The following is a 14,967-nucleotide window of genomic DNA, read 5'->3' on the forward strand; positions in this document are numbered from 1 at the left end:
TTCTTGTTCTGTGGGGGCGTACGAGCACTGCTTGATGCTCCTCAACTCAAATTCTTCCTCCACCGTTTTGCCATCCACCATCTGACCAACTTGTAGCCAACAGAGTGGATAACAACCATTACCGGACAGAAAGATTTTATCATCGTCAACTCTTTAAAGTAGGGATGGAGAACTCGGTTTGGCTCTGGGGCCGAATCCAGACTATTCTCAGGCTGGTAGTATCCGTAAATGAATATGTCAAGTCATGTTTATTTGTGACGCCCTTAATCACAAAGAGTCTCAAAGGGCTGCACAGACTATTACAAACTACAGACTATGACGACTCCATCCCCTGATCTAAAACCTACATGAGGGCAAGGAAAAACTCAAAAAACTCAAGTCAAGTCATGTTTATTTGTGACGCCCTGAATCACAGAATCTCAAAGGGCTACACAGACCGCAGATTATTGCAAACCACAGACTATTATGACACCATCCCCTGATCTAAAACTTACACGAAGGCAAGGAAAAACTCAAAAACCTCAAGTCAAGTCATGTTTATTTGTGACACCCTTAATCACAGTCTCAAAGGGCTACACAGACCACAGATTATTGCAAACCACAGACTATTACGATACCATCCCCTGATCTAAAACCTACATGAGGGCAAGGAAAAACTCAAAAACCTCAATTCAAGTCAATTCATGTTTATTTGTGACGCCCTTAATCGCAAAGAGTCTCAAAGCGCTGCACAGACCACAGATTATTGCAAACCACAGACTATTATGACACCATCACCTCATCTAAAACCGACATGAGGGCAAGGAAAAACTCAAAAACCGCAAATCAAGTCATGATTATTTGTGACGCCCTTAATCACAAATAGTCTCAAACGGCTGCACAGACCACAGACTATTATGACACCATCCCCTGATCTAAAACCTACATGAAGGCAAGGAAAAACTCAAAAAACTCAAGTCAAGTCATGTTTATTTGTGACGCCCTGAATCACAGAATCTCAAAGGGCTACACAGACCGCAGATTATTGCAAACCACAGACTATTATGACACCCTCCCCTGATCTAAAACTTACACGATGGCAAGGAAAAACTCAAAAACCTCAAGTCAAGTCATTTTTATCTGTGATGCCTTTCATCACAAAGAGTCTCAAAGGGCTGCACAGACCACAGATTATTGCAAACCACAGACTATTACGATACCATCCCATGATCTAAAACTTACATGAGGGCATGGAAAAACTCAAATACCTCAAGTCAAGTCATGTTTATTTGTGACGCCCTTAATCGCAAAGAGTCTCAAAGCGCTGCACAGACCACAGATTATTGCAAACCACAGACTATTATGACACCATCACCTCATCTAAAACCGACATGAGGGCAAGGAAAAACTCAAAAACCTCAAGTCAAGTCATGTTTATTTGTGACGCCCTTAATCACAACGAGTCTCAAAGGGCTGCACAGACCACAGATCATTGCAGACCACAGACTATTATGACACCATCCCCTCATCTAAAACCTACATGAGGGCAAATAATACACATATTATCAACATAAAATATAGGTTATTCAAATGTTACAGAATAGAAGTGTGTTTTAAGCTTAGATTTAAACATTTCCACTGAGATTTCAGATCCAATCTCAAAGGGAAGAGCATTCCACAGCACCGGAGCCTGAATGGAGAACGCTCTTGAACCTGTGGCTTTCTTCTTGGCTCTTGGGATCACCAATAGACCAGCATTTTCAGAGCGAAGGCTCCCGGACCGGAACATAGGGGGAAATTAGGGTCTGGGTGAGGCTGAGCTAAATCGTGTTTTTAACAAGTTCTAAAATATATTTTATAATTTATTTACCAGAACGAGGTCATGTGACACTTGTGTTACCAAAAAAAACAAACACGGTAAAACAAAAAAAAACGGTCCTGGTGAACGTATAGTAAAGCCACAAAATGAGATCTAGAAGTAGAAAATATATTATAAAATATACCGAACAATGGCATGCTATAAAATAGATACAATTGGGAAATATACTACGGCATATTAGACAAGGTCTCACAGCGCACATCGGTTGAAAAACACGGTCTTAGAACATTGTTTTTGCGGAATTAATTTGCTTAAAACACACAGAGCCTGCACTCACGCCGACCTCTCAGCTAGACAAATCCCTTTAATAACTTGACAAAAGCAAACAAGAGTGGTTACATCATCTCCCTCATTTTTTTTCAAGTGGTACAGATCTCAAACGATTCACAGAATGAGCTGACCGAACAGTATCATGGGCAGATATGTACCGTAAATTCCGGACTATAGAGCGCACCTGATTATAAGCCGCACCCACCACATTTTAAGAGGAAAACCGATTTTGTACATACACAAGCCGCACCTGTATATAAGCCGCACGCGCCCACATTTAAACATGTAACACAAACACAAAATTAACCCAAACCCGACTTCGAGTCCCGCGATTGAAACTAAATGTGGGGGTTTTAAGGGTTATTGTTCTGTCTTCGTTATTCATTATCCATTATCCGTTATCGGTCAGTTCATAATAAGCTACAAAGCCTAGGAGCCGGGACACTTACTCTCAGCCAAAAGGCCAAGCTAAGGTCCTAGCCCTAAAGCCTTGCTGCGATCATTGCGAATGCACCGTTCCCGGAGGTACTGCAATACCGGGCCGATGCGTGGAGTGGACAGAGCAAGCTCTTATTCCATCTCCGGATTGCAAAAATCAAAGATCATGGCAAAGGCCAAGCTAAGGACTGACATAGCATCAAAGGGCCAAGCTAAGGGCCTAGCATCAAAGCCTGTCAGATCCTATTCACCAAACCAGTAAGAGCACTATAATCTTGTTTTCTGTCCTTCATCAAAGTTCACGGTCCAAAAATCACAGCCGGCAAAATGAACGGAAAATGATATCGGTACTTAAGGTTTGATGCAGACCTGCAGAGTCCGGGTCCCATTGAAAATAATCCAAGAAAAAAAGTCTATATTTCCAAAGGTAAGGGTGGGAAAAAAAAATCAGATGAACACATTTACTCACTTAACTCCTTTTTCTTTAAGCAACTTTTTACCCCCTCTTCTTTCCTTGTCTGTCCTTCACCTTTAGCGGTCCCCACTTAAACTCGGCACCCCGCGTTTGTTCCGCCCCTCATTTTTCCTTCCCATGTGCAAAACATGAATAAGTCTCTAAAATAAATACATCACAAAAATATACAGTTGCAAATACATATTATACATGGGTTACACATATTTACAAAGAAAGACGGTACACCGAGAGAGTTTTCAAAGCTTTAATAATAATATAGCTTTGACAGGGCAGTTAATGGTAGCAACACTCAAGCGCCGCTAGCGGCCGTTAGAAAAATTACATAAATTGGCTGCATCACTGAATAAGCCGCAGGGTTGAAAGTTTGGGAAAAAAATAGCGGCTTATAGTCCGGAATTTACGGTATGTGACCCGATCAATAGCTTATCTCCACGGCTGTGTAGTTTTTGTGTACCCTCATTTGATTTATTTTTTGAATGAAATTGGATTACTCTTGTGTATCTTTGCTTTGTAATGAATCATTAAAACTGATTGTTTCCTTAAAATAAAATTATCTGATTATCCTTGGCAGGACCAGAACGGAGACAGGATCCACTGACGTTACGTTACTCTCAGTTTTATTGGAAGAAAAGAAAGGGTTGCCCCCACGATCCGGTGATCGCTGGTCGCGGGAATCAGGTCGCTCTGAAAGCGGAAGTGGGACTTCCGTGGCGAGCGATGGCGGTGTTGGGAACGAAAAACTGGTCAGTAGCCGGGACAGGAGAGCAAAAAACGTGGTCGGAAACAAGTCGTAAGCCAGGAAAGGAGAGTCGACGTGGTTGGGGAGAAAACAGGTCGAAAGCCGGGACGGGAGAGTAGACGTGGTCAGAATCAAAAACGTGACTTGACTTGAGGTTTTTGAGTTATTCCTTGCCCTCATGTAAGTTTTAGATCGGGGCATGGTGTCATAATAGTCTGTAGATTGCAATAATCTGTGGTGGTCTGTGCAGCCCTTTGAGACTTTTTGTGATTAAGGGCGTCACAAATGAACATAACTTGACTTAAGGTTTTTGAGTCTTTCCTTGACCTCATGTAGGTTTTAGATCAGGGGATGGTGTCATAATAGTCTGTAGTTTGCAATAATCTGTCATCTGTGCAGCCCTTTGAGACTCTTTGTGTTAAGGGCATCACAAATAAACATAACTTGACTTGACTTGAGGTTTTTGAGTTTTTCCTTGCCCTCATGTAGGTTTTAGATCAGGGGATGGTGTCATCATAGTCTGTAGTTTGCAATAATCTGTGGTGGTCTGTGCAGCCCTTTGAGACTCCTTGTGATTCAGGGCTAAACAAATGAACACCCAACCCTGCAAATAAACATGAAATGACTTGACTTGTAGTTTTAAATCTATGGGCCTTATAGTCCAGTGCGCCTTTTATATGAAAAAAAATGATCACCTTTTTAAAATGGTTTGCCTCTCTAGTGCAGGAAACGCGGTATCTATTTTCTTGAAAGCAAAAGCAAAACGACTCTCGCTCTCAGTCGATAGAGGCCGATTTTTGCAAAGAGAAGCGGCACTTGTTCGGTGTCAGCACGGCAGGCATTAGATAACGTTTTATTTGATACTGTTCAATGGCTGACTCGTCCTCACCTCTCGCCGAGGCCTCTCCAGCCCACACAGGCGCGCAGCAGCAAGACAGTAACGCGCACACAACCTCCCACTCTCGCACACTCACGCACTCCCTCTCCAGAGGATTCTGGCACTTGTTTATGTTATTGAACTGCTTATCGCATTACAGCTGCAACTCCGGAGCCTTCCCGCTTCCGTCGTGAGGACACAAAAGCCGAAGAGTCGTAGCTTCTTTGCTAAGCAGGGGTCTGAACCAGTTTTTTGTTTTAGAAATGAACAATCGGAAAGACGAGATTTCCTGTTCTTTCAAATTGCATTACTCTAGCAGTGTTCATTTGAGCTGTGAAAAGTGATGGGTCCCGGGGACTCGCATGCTCAAAAATCTATGGGTCCCAACAGAGATCTATGGCTCCCCAACATTTTGTGTTATCGAGGTTGAAATTGTCAATCGGCGACAAATATGTAATATAAATCTATATATTCATTCAGTTTTAATCATCATAAGCTAACTTTATTCACACAGGAAACAGAAAAATACACCGGAAATGCGACTTCAAAATAAAAGAGTACAAGACTGATACACGTACAAGAGATGCAATTAGACTGATTATTAAAACGTTAAGCAGCACGGTGGCGCAGTGGTTAGCGCATGTGCGGCACAGTTCATGTCTTGGGAACCTCCTGCGTGGGTTCAAATCCAGCTCCAGACTTCCTGTGCGGAGTTTGTATGTTCTCCCCGTGCTTGCGTGGGTTTCCTCCGGGCACTCCGGTTTCCTCCCACATTCCAAAAACATACATTTCAGGTGAATTGACCGGTCCAAATTGTCCCTAGGTGTGAATGGGCGAGTGAGTTGTCTGTCCCCGTGTGCCCTGCGATTGGCTGGCAACCGGTTCAGGGTGTCCCCTGCCCACTGTCCGATGATTGCTGGGATGGGCTCCAGCACCCCCGCGACCCTACTGAGGATAAGCGGTGTAGCTAATGAGATGAGATGATATTCATTCAGTTTTAATCATCACAGTTTATTGGTAATACAAATCAGTTATCCCTTCAGATTTTTCAGTTCACAATATTGTACATTATACAAAATACTGAAAATACTGCCATCCTAACTATCTTTAGCAGTGAAAGTATGGCCAAGTCTTGTTTTTGATGTCGTATCCGTTCATACTTGCCTCTCTTCCTGCAGCAACGGAATTTCCATAGCTAATTTGTGGTTTTTATTGTCGTTGTGTCGATCCAATGTGCTTTTCTTAAAGTTCGTAATGCAAAATGATTTATGCAATCCAGTGTTTTTGTCACGCTGGGTACACGCATCACAGAACATTATCACCCTCCTCATAGCGTAACCAGGAATATAATTTAGTCCATTTTGGCAGAAAAGTCTCTTTCTTGCTAGGAGTATTCTTTTATTTTCTTTCTTCGAATCGTTCACTTCAACACACATGTTTTCCTTGCCTTCGCGATCTTCCGAAGAATTTCTCCACCGTTTTTTCGTGGCGGAATTATTGCCGTTGTTATCACTTTCTGCATTATGTTTCGACTTATTACTGACAGTGAAGAAATTAACAATTTTGTGTTGATTTTCACCTTAACTCAACGACAACCACCACAACAATGACGTCATGTCGAAGCAACAAGATCTCATTGGCCGAGATCAGCGTGCAGACAAAAACTCGAACCGCGAGACCAAAACAACAATGGCGGATCTGCCTGACGAAAAGTTTGGAGTGCGGTAAATCTTTGTTAAAAAAAAAGTAAGCGGGTAATAATGACAATTTTGTGTCAAAAAAGTTGCGTCCCGGGGACACATGTTGATTTGACACGATGCGTCCCCAGCAAAAATGATGCGTCTAGGACGCAGGGACGCGGGCAAACCAGAACACTGCTCTAGTGGTCATAAGTGTACATTTTTGGTAATTATGTGACCAGAAAAATACTCCAATTTCTACTTGTCCTGGAAGCGGCAGCCCTCACAGTCAACTTTCCTTTTTTCTTTTATACAGTCATGTCGGAAATGGAGTGGACTAAATTTCTGACGAAAAACCCAGGGCAATATGGCCAAAGGGCTACTGTCAGGACCAGAACGGAAACAGGACCTAATTGCGTTACGTTTCTCAGAAGTTTTATGAAAGGAAAGAGGAAGGGCTGCGCCCATTATCCGGGGTTCGCTAGGCGCGGGAAGCAAGTCACTCTCGTACTCGGATTGCGATCCGAACACGGAAGTGGATCTTCCGTATCGAGCGATGGAGGTGTCAGGAACGGAAAAACTGGTCAGTAGCCAGGACTGGGAGAGCAAGGCGTGGTCGGGGTCAGGAAAGAGTCGTAAGCCAGAACGGGAGAGTAGATGTAGTCAGGGACAAAAAAGGTCCTAAGCCGGGTCACGGAGAGCAGACGTGGTCGGAATCAAAACAGGTCGTAGCCGGAGACAAACGGGAGCAAAAACGGGACAGTCAAGAGTCAGGGTCAAAAAGGCTTGCTTTGTATAAACAGAGGTTCGCAGACCGATTGACAAAAAGGGGACAGACAGGACTGGGTACAAATACTGATCGGGAGCCAATTAGAACATCAGTAATTATGACAGTATTCTTTCAAGTTTGAAACTTTTATCATGGAAAAATCTTCCGCTATTGGCAGAAATTGTAGATTATTTTAAGTGTACTTTTAAAAGTTTTAAGATATTTTCAGTTTTTTATTTCGGGTTCAAAAAGCAAGTGTATTCGATAAGTTAATTATTATTATTTAGTAGACACTAAAATAAAGGAGAAAAGACATCAATTGACAGGAGAGCAAAAACGTGGTCGGGGTCAGAAACGAGTCGTAAGTCGGGACGGGAGAGCAGACGTGGTCGGGATCAAAAACGGGTCGTAGCCGGAGACAGACGGGAGGAAAAACAGGTCAGGTGGGAGTCAGGGTCGAGAAAGGCTTGTATACACTGAGGTTTGCAGACGGACTGACAACTGGGGATTGACAGGACTGAGTTCAAATAGTGACAGGGAGCCAATCGGTCAAATCAGTAATTATGATATAATCCCTAAATTGACCAAGTTTCATTCAAGCTGCCTGGATTGTTTTTGTTATGTTGGCCTTGAAAGAGTCAGAAAACATGTTATGAGTGATTACCTTTGGCCCTTTTTTTCAGAACAATACAAACTTTCAATTAATGGAAATATCTACCATACCTACGTGTTAAGACAATATAGTATAGAATGAAAGAAACAAAACGGATTTGGATTTTTCAGGATTATAATGACGTAAAGACTGGAACTGAACTTGAACACATTGCAGGACAAGAACAGGAAATATGAACCATTATGAATATATATAAAACAACGTTTTTTAGGCTTTTACAAAATGCATGATTTATTATGCCCCGGCTGTGTTATTTCTTGCCTGTGATTGGTCTGTTGCCACACGTGGATGCCTGTGAGATACAATTGTGGGAAGTTGCTGCCACTCTGTGGGCGTTTTGTAAAGCCACCGTCATTTAATTTGATTTTTTTTTATTATTGGGTGATGGAGTTACGGTAATTTAAATACCGCTTGTCAAATGGGGGCGCCCCTGCCCCCATGGTAATTTGAGGATCAATTCCAATTTATGTTAATAAAAATTAGAATCAAACTAAGTCGCATTCTGTTTGTGTCCATATTTTCCTTCGGATTGTTCATCCTTATCAAAATCAATAAACTGCAAAACGGATTACTTCAAAGAAAAACCCTAGCTGATGTTTTGAGGATTTGCCTCTTTAGAGACGAATAAGACTATCCATCCATCCATTATCTGCACCCATTATTCTCAGTAGGGTCACGGGGGGGCTGGAGCCCATCCCAGCTAACTTCGGGCAGTGGTTGCCAGCCAATCGCAGGGACAGACGATTTGCTCGATTTTTAGATTCTCATTACGGCATTTTCCCTGTTGCCGTATATAGCCCCCTTCGCATCCACCCACTACTCCACTTTACCAGCTCAAGTCACATTACCAAAGGTAAATACAAATTCATTATAGCTTTTACATGTATATTCGTGTTATTTAATCACCATGCTGTAAATTCCATCCATCCGTTATCTTCACCGCTTCATTCAGACCTAGGGACAATTTGGACCGGCCAATTAACTTGACATGCATGTTTTGGGAATGTGGGAGGAAAACCCACGCAAGCACGGGGAGAACATGCAAACTCCACACAGGAGGTTCGATGTCATGACCTCAGAAATGTGCCGCACACGCGCTAACCACTGCGCCACCGTGCACCTATTTTAAACTCATTCCAGTGGTATATCTTCAGCACCACCTGCTGGTTAGTTCGGTAACCGGTAAATTCAATTCTAAACCCAATCCATCAAAATTGAAAGCAATTTCCTCTACAGCGCGGATATCACAGGTTAATAACCTTCTCGGGATGGTGAGCTTTTTCTCGTCGCCACGGTGACGAGAAGTCAGCATCCCTGACTCCTCCCGTCGGCCGCCACGACTCGCCATTAGCGGATTTAGCGCTCGACGCTCATCAATATAAAAGATGAAGTTTTTGTCTCACGCAGCGAAACGGCAGCAGTTTCGCGGTGGGGGACAAAACTTTTTTGTTGTTGTTGCTCCCACCGCAGGAATATATCACGTACGGATTTTATATATTTTTTTCTCCTCAGTGGTCGGAAGCACGAGTATGAAACTGCAACGCTTTCAAGTCTCAGGTTGTCCTAAATATCCTGCCACATTTTATGGTTTTTATTTCCGAATGCGAAACTCTCGGCATTTTGCTCCCGTCGTGTAGGGTTTCTGCTCAGAAGAATTTTAAATTGGAAGGACTGAGGACGAAAATAGAATAAATGCTGTCCTAATTGTGTCGCTTTTAATTTGTTATTGTTGCAAACCGTCTGGTGCGGTGGGTCGGCAATCCAAAATGTTGAAAGAGCCATATTCTATCTATCTATCTATCTATCTATCTATCTATCTATCTATCTATCTATCTATCTATCTATCTATCTATCTATCTATCTATCTATCTATCTATCTATCTATCTATCTATCTATCTATCTATCTATCTATCTATCTATCTATCTATCTATCTATCTATCTATCTATCTATCTATCTATCTATCTATCTATCTATCTAGACATCTATCTATCTATCTAGACATCTATCTAGACATCTATCTAGACATCTATCTATCTATCTAGACATCTATCTAGACATCTATCTAGACATCTATCTATTTAGACATCTATCTGTCTAGATATCTATCTAGACATCTATCTATCCATCTAGACATCTATCTAGCTAGACATCTATCTATCTAGACATCTATTTAGACATCTATCCATCTATCTATCTCTCTATCTAGACATCTTTCTAGACATTATCTATCTATCTATCTAGACATCTATCTAGACATCTATCTAGCTAGACATCTATCTAGCTAGACATCTATTTCGACATCTAGACATCTATCTAGACATCTAGACATCTATCTATCTAGACATCTATTTCTACATCTATCCATCTATCTATCTAGACATCTATCTATCTAGACATCTATCTATCTAGACATATATCTATCTATCTAGACAACTAGCTATCTAGACATCTATCTATCTAGACATTTATCTATCTATCTATCTATCTAGACATCTATCTAGCTAGACATCTATTTCGACATCTAGACATCTATCTAGACATCTATCTAGGCATATATCTTTCTAGACATCTTTCTAGACATCTATCTATCATTGATATGATAAAACATTTTTTTTCATATTATATTCCTTTTTAAATTACAGTAGACCCCCAGCACAGGACACTAATTTGTTCCATGGTGGGTGTCTTGAAGTGAAATTGCACTATGCGATGGATAGAAACCTATTGTAATTAGCTGAATAGTACCCTAGCTAAAAAAAATTAAATAATTTACAGCATGGTGGTACGGCGGCTGAGTGATTAGCACGTCCGCGGCACAGTTGGGATTGAACTTCCCTGAGCGGAGTTTGCATGTTCTGCTTGCGTGGGTTTCCCCCGGGTTCCCTCCCACATTCCAAAAACATGCAGGTTAATTGACCGGTCCAAATTGTCCCCAGGTGTGAATGAACGTGTAAGTTGTCTGTCTCTGTGTGCTCTGCGACTGGCCGGCAAGCAGTTGAGGGTGTCCCCTGCCCACCGCTTGAAGATAGCTGAGATGGACTCCAGCACCTCCGTGGCCTTACTGAGGATAAGCGGTGAAGATTATGGATGGATGGATGAAATAACATGAATATACATGTAAAGGGAAAAATGTTTTTTTATCTACCTAGCCTAATGTGACTTGAGCTGGTAAAGTGGAGTAGCGGGTGGATGCAAAGGGGAGCATAGACAGCGACGGGGGAAATTCCAAAATGAGAAGCTAAAAAACATCTTATTCGTCATCGTGACGTGCTAATGTATCGTAGGGGTCTCCTCTATTCCTTTTATTCAATAACCACTAGATGTTGCTAAACACAAAGTTTCCTCTTCAACTACTGTATTTTCAATTATACCTGCATGTTTATTCCGTTATCGTGTCTTACATTTAGCATGACGGATTAACATGACGGCGGCTTTTTCTTCTTCTTGTGTCGCTAATGCCGCCGCCGCCTCCTTCACCGAAGCAAAGAAGCTTATAGCTTTTAGCCTTTAGCTCGGCTCACTGCTAGCATCTGTCGCTACACACGCGCACACACCATTCTCCAACACATGCTACAGAGTCATAAATGCTTGTTTTCATGCCCGAGAGGAGCTGGGCGATAAAGGCTTTTGACCTAGGACCATTCCTCCGGAGTCACGACAGGTGTAGGGGCTTGTGTGTATATGCTAACTTGGTGGGTGGCGGGCGGGGGTCTTATGAGTCCTTGGAAGAGAAGATGGCACAGAGGACTTATGAAGGGTCCCCTCTGACCCACCTGTAGTCTGTCAGCTGTTGTAAGCCTGTTAAAGTGTCAGCTGTTTCTGAGGAGAAGTGTGTATGTGTGTGTTCCTGTTTGTGTGGTGACGATTGGATGGTAGGTTGTTGGTTGCAATCGCAGCAGGGGTGGGAAAACCTTGGCCCGTGGGCTTTTTTCATCCCGCCGAGAGAATGTGTTAAAACTACTATGTTAATTGATAGTTACTAGCACGGACAGTACCCCTTCCTGATGTCTGTTCTTTGTTTTTGCACGTTTATCACTCACAAAGGTTTCAGATCTGTCAAGAACCAGGACTTGATCAGGACCCAAACGCGTGACGTTTCTCACACAAGCCTTTTATTTTACGGGAAATGGGGAGTCATGCACGTTAGGATCTTAAAGTCATTACTCATTACACTCACCTGTGCCCGCTCGTTTGGTGCCAGCTGCCCCTGTTGCCTGATTGGTTCCCCCTCCTATTTAAGCTCAATGCTTTCACTTGCCCTTTGTCAGTCCGTCAGCAAACCTCTGTTTACACAAGGCAAGCACTTTGACTTCGTCGGTCGCGTTTTCTCAACCGTATCTGGCATGAAAAGACAGGAAGCCAGAGACAGACGAGAGTGATACCAATTGCCCGAGTAGATATCGGACAGATGGGGTCGACACCGGACAGGATGGGACAGACAGGATTGATAATGAAACAGGATATTGAAAATAAACAGGTGAAACTAGACGGAGAGAATACTGAACAGGACAAAAATAGACGGGAACAAAACTGGAAACCGATACTAAACAGGACAAAAATAAACGGGAACAATACCGGACCGGAAATACCAACAGGAAACAGGACCGAGTCAAAACCCACGTCTTGCGGGGCAGAGGTTCGTTGACTGACTGACAAAGGAAGAGTGTGAGCACTGAGCTTAAATAGACGGAAAGCCAATCTGCCAACGAGCCGCGGCTGGCGCCACACGGGCGGCGCCATGGCAACTGTGACAAGATTATCAAACCAATTGTAATGTCACACAGAGACGACCGGATAAAAATGCTTTACAGCTTATCTCATTATCACACTATTTTTCACTCATGGTACCAGAAACTCTTACCTATCAGAATGCAGAAAAAATTCACTGGGCAAATAAAATATGGTGTTTTTCTTATTTTGCTTTAAAAGTTAGTTAAAATTCATCTTTGTGGTCAGAGGGCGAGAAACAAAAGAGATAAAAAGATAAATAGTGAGAGAGGGGGAAAGAAAGAGTGAGAAAGAACAAAATCCAAAGAGAAATGGAAAGAGAGAAAGAGATAAGAGGGAAGGAGAAAGCAAGATAGAGAGAGATAGAGAGAGAGCGAAAGAGAAAACGAAAAAAGAGAGCAAAAGGAGGTAAAATGACACTGAGAGAAAGAGACACCTTTGCAGAATTCTGCTCTGGCCTACACAAAGCTTTCGGTCCATCTTCCTAACCTCCCCAACAAACCTTTACCTCTTACCCGGTTTGCCCGCTCTTATTTCTATCCATCCATTATCTGCACCGCTTATCCTCAGTAGGGTCACGGGGGTGCTGGAGCCCATCCCAGCTATATTCAGGTAGGGGGCACAGAGACAGACAACTCGCTCGCTCATTCACACCAAGGGACAATTTGGACCGGCCAATCAACCTGACCTGCTTGTTTTTGGAATGTGGGAGGAAACCCACACAAGCACAGGGAGAACATGCAAACTCCACACAGGAAGGTTCCATCTCATGATTTCAGAACTGTGCCGCACACGCACTAACCACTGCGCCGCCGTGCTGCCTTGATTCGAATCATAGACAGCCCTATAGTGCTGGGAGGAAACCTTAGCACACACAGGGAGAACATGCAAACTCCACACAGGAGGTTCCATCTCATGACCTCAGAACTGTGTCGCACACGCGCTAACCACTGCGCCGCCGTGCTGCCTTGATTCGAATCATAGACAGCCCTATAGTGCTGGGCGGAAACCTAAGCACACACAGGGAGAACATGCAAACTCCACACAGGAGGTTCCATCTCATGACCTCAGAAGTGTGCCGCACATGCGCTAACCACTGCGCCGCCGTGCTGCCTTGATTCGAATCATAGACAGCCCTATAGTGCTGGGAGGAAACCTTAGCACACACAGGGAGAACATGCAAACTCCACACAGGAGGTTCCATCTCATGACCTCAGAACTGTGTCGCACACACGCTAACCACTGCGCCGCCGTGCTGCCTTGATTCGAATCATAGACAGCCCTATAGTGCTGGGCGGAAACCTAAGCACACACAGGGAGAACATGCAAACTCCACACAGGAGGTTCCATCTCATGACCTCAGAAGTGTGCCGCACATGCGCTAACCACTGCACCGCCGTGCTGCCTTGATTCGAATCATAGACAGCCCTATAGTGCTGGGAGGAAACCTTAGCACACACAGGGAGAACATGCAAAATCCACACAGGAGGTTCCATCTCATGACCTCAGAAGTGTGCCGCACATGCGCTAACCACTGCGCCGCCGTGCTGCCTTGATTCGAATCATAGACAGCCCTATAGTGCTGGGAGGAAACCTTAGCACACACAGGGAGAACATGCAAACTCCACACAGGAAGGTTCCATCCCATGACCTCAGAACTGTGTCGCACACGCGCTAACCACTGCTCTGCCGTGCTGCCTTGATTCGAATCATAGACAGCCCTATAGTGCTGGGAGGAAACCTAAGCACACACAGGGAGAACATGCAAACTCCACACAGGAGTTTCCATTTCATGACCTCAGAACTGTGCTGCTCACGCGCTAACCACTGCTCTGCTGTGCTGCCTTGATTCGAATCATAGACAGCCCTATAGTGCTGTGAAAAAACCTTAGCACATACAGGGAGAACATGCAAACTCCACACAGGAAGGTTCCATCCCATGACCTCAGAACTGTGTCGCACACGCGCTAACCACTGCTCTGCCGTGCTGCCTTGATTCGAATCATAGACAGCCCTATAGTGCTGTGAGAAAACCTAAGCACATACAGGGAGAACATGCAAACTCCACACTGGAGGTTCCATTTCATGACCTCAGAACTGTGCTGCACACGCGCTAACCACTGCGCCGCCGTGCTGCCTTGATTCGAATCATAGACAGCCCTATAGTGCTGGGAGGAAACCTAAGCACACACAGGGAGAACATGCAAACTCCACACAGGAAGGTTCCATCTCATGACCTCAGAACTGTGCCGCACACGCGCTAACCACTCTTATGCCGTGCTGCCTTGATTCGAATCATGGACAGCCCTATGGTGCTGGGAGGAAACCTTAGCACACACAGGGAGAACATGCAAACTCCACACAGGAAGGTTCTATCTAATGACCTCAGAACTGTGTCGCACACGCGCTAACCACTGCTCTGCCGTGCTGCCTTGATTCGAATCATAGACAGCCCTAT

The 14,967-nt window shown here is 43.8% G+C and overlaps 1 protein-coding gene and 1 pseudogene across 6 annotated transcripts in view; one reads left to right on the top strand and one right to left on the bottom strand.

Moving 5' to 3' along the window:
* mef2d (myocyte enhancer factor 2d) overlaps nt 1–14,967 on the top strand; it is a 201,434-nt gene that overhangs the window by 28,999 nt on the left and 157,468 nt on the right. The gene's annotated exons all lie outside the window — the stretch shown is intronic.
* Nucleotides 2,632–2,797, bottom strand: LOC148373043 (U2 spliceosomal RNA; annotated as a pseudogene).

This window comes from Urocampus carinirostris, chromosome 2, assembly GCF_059441175.1.
Source record: "Urocampus carinirostris isolate Australia breed hairy pipefish chromosome 2, RoL_Ucar_1.0, whole genome shotgun sequence".
NCBI classification, from domain to species: Eukaryota; Metazoa; Chordata; class Actinopteri; order Syngnathiformes; family Syngnathidae; genus Urocampus; species Urocampus carinirostris.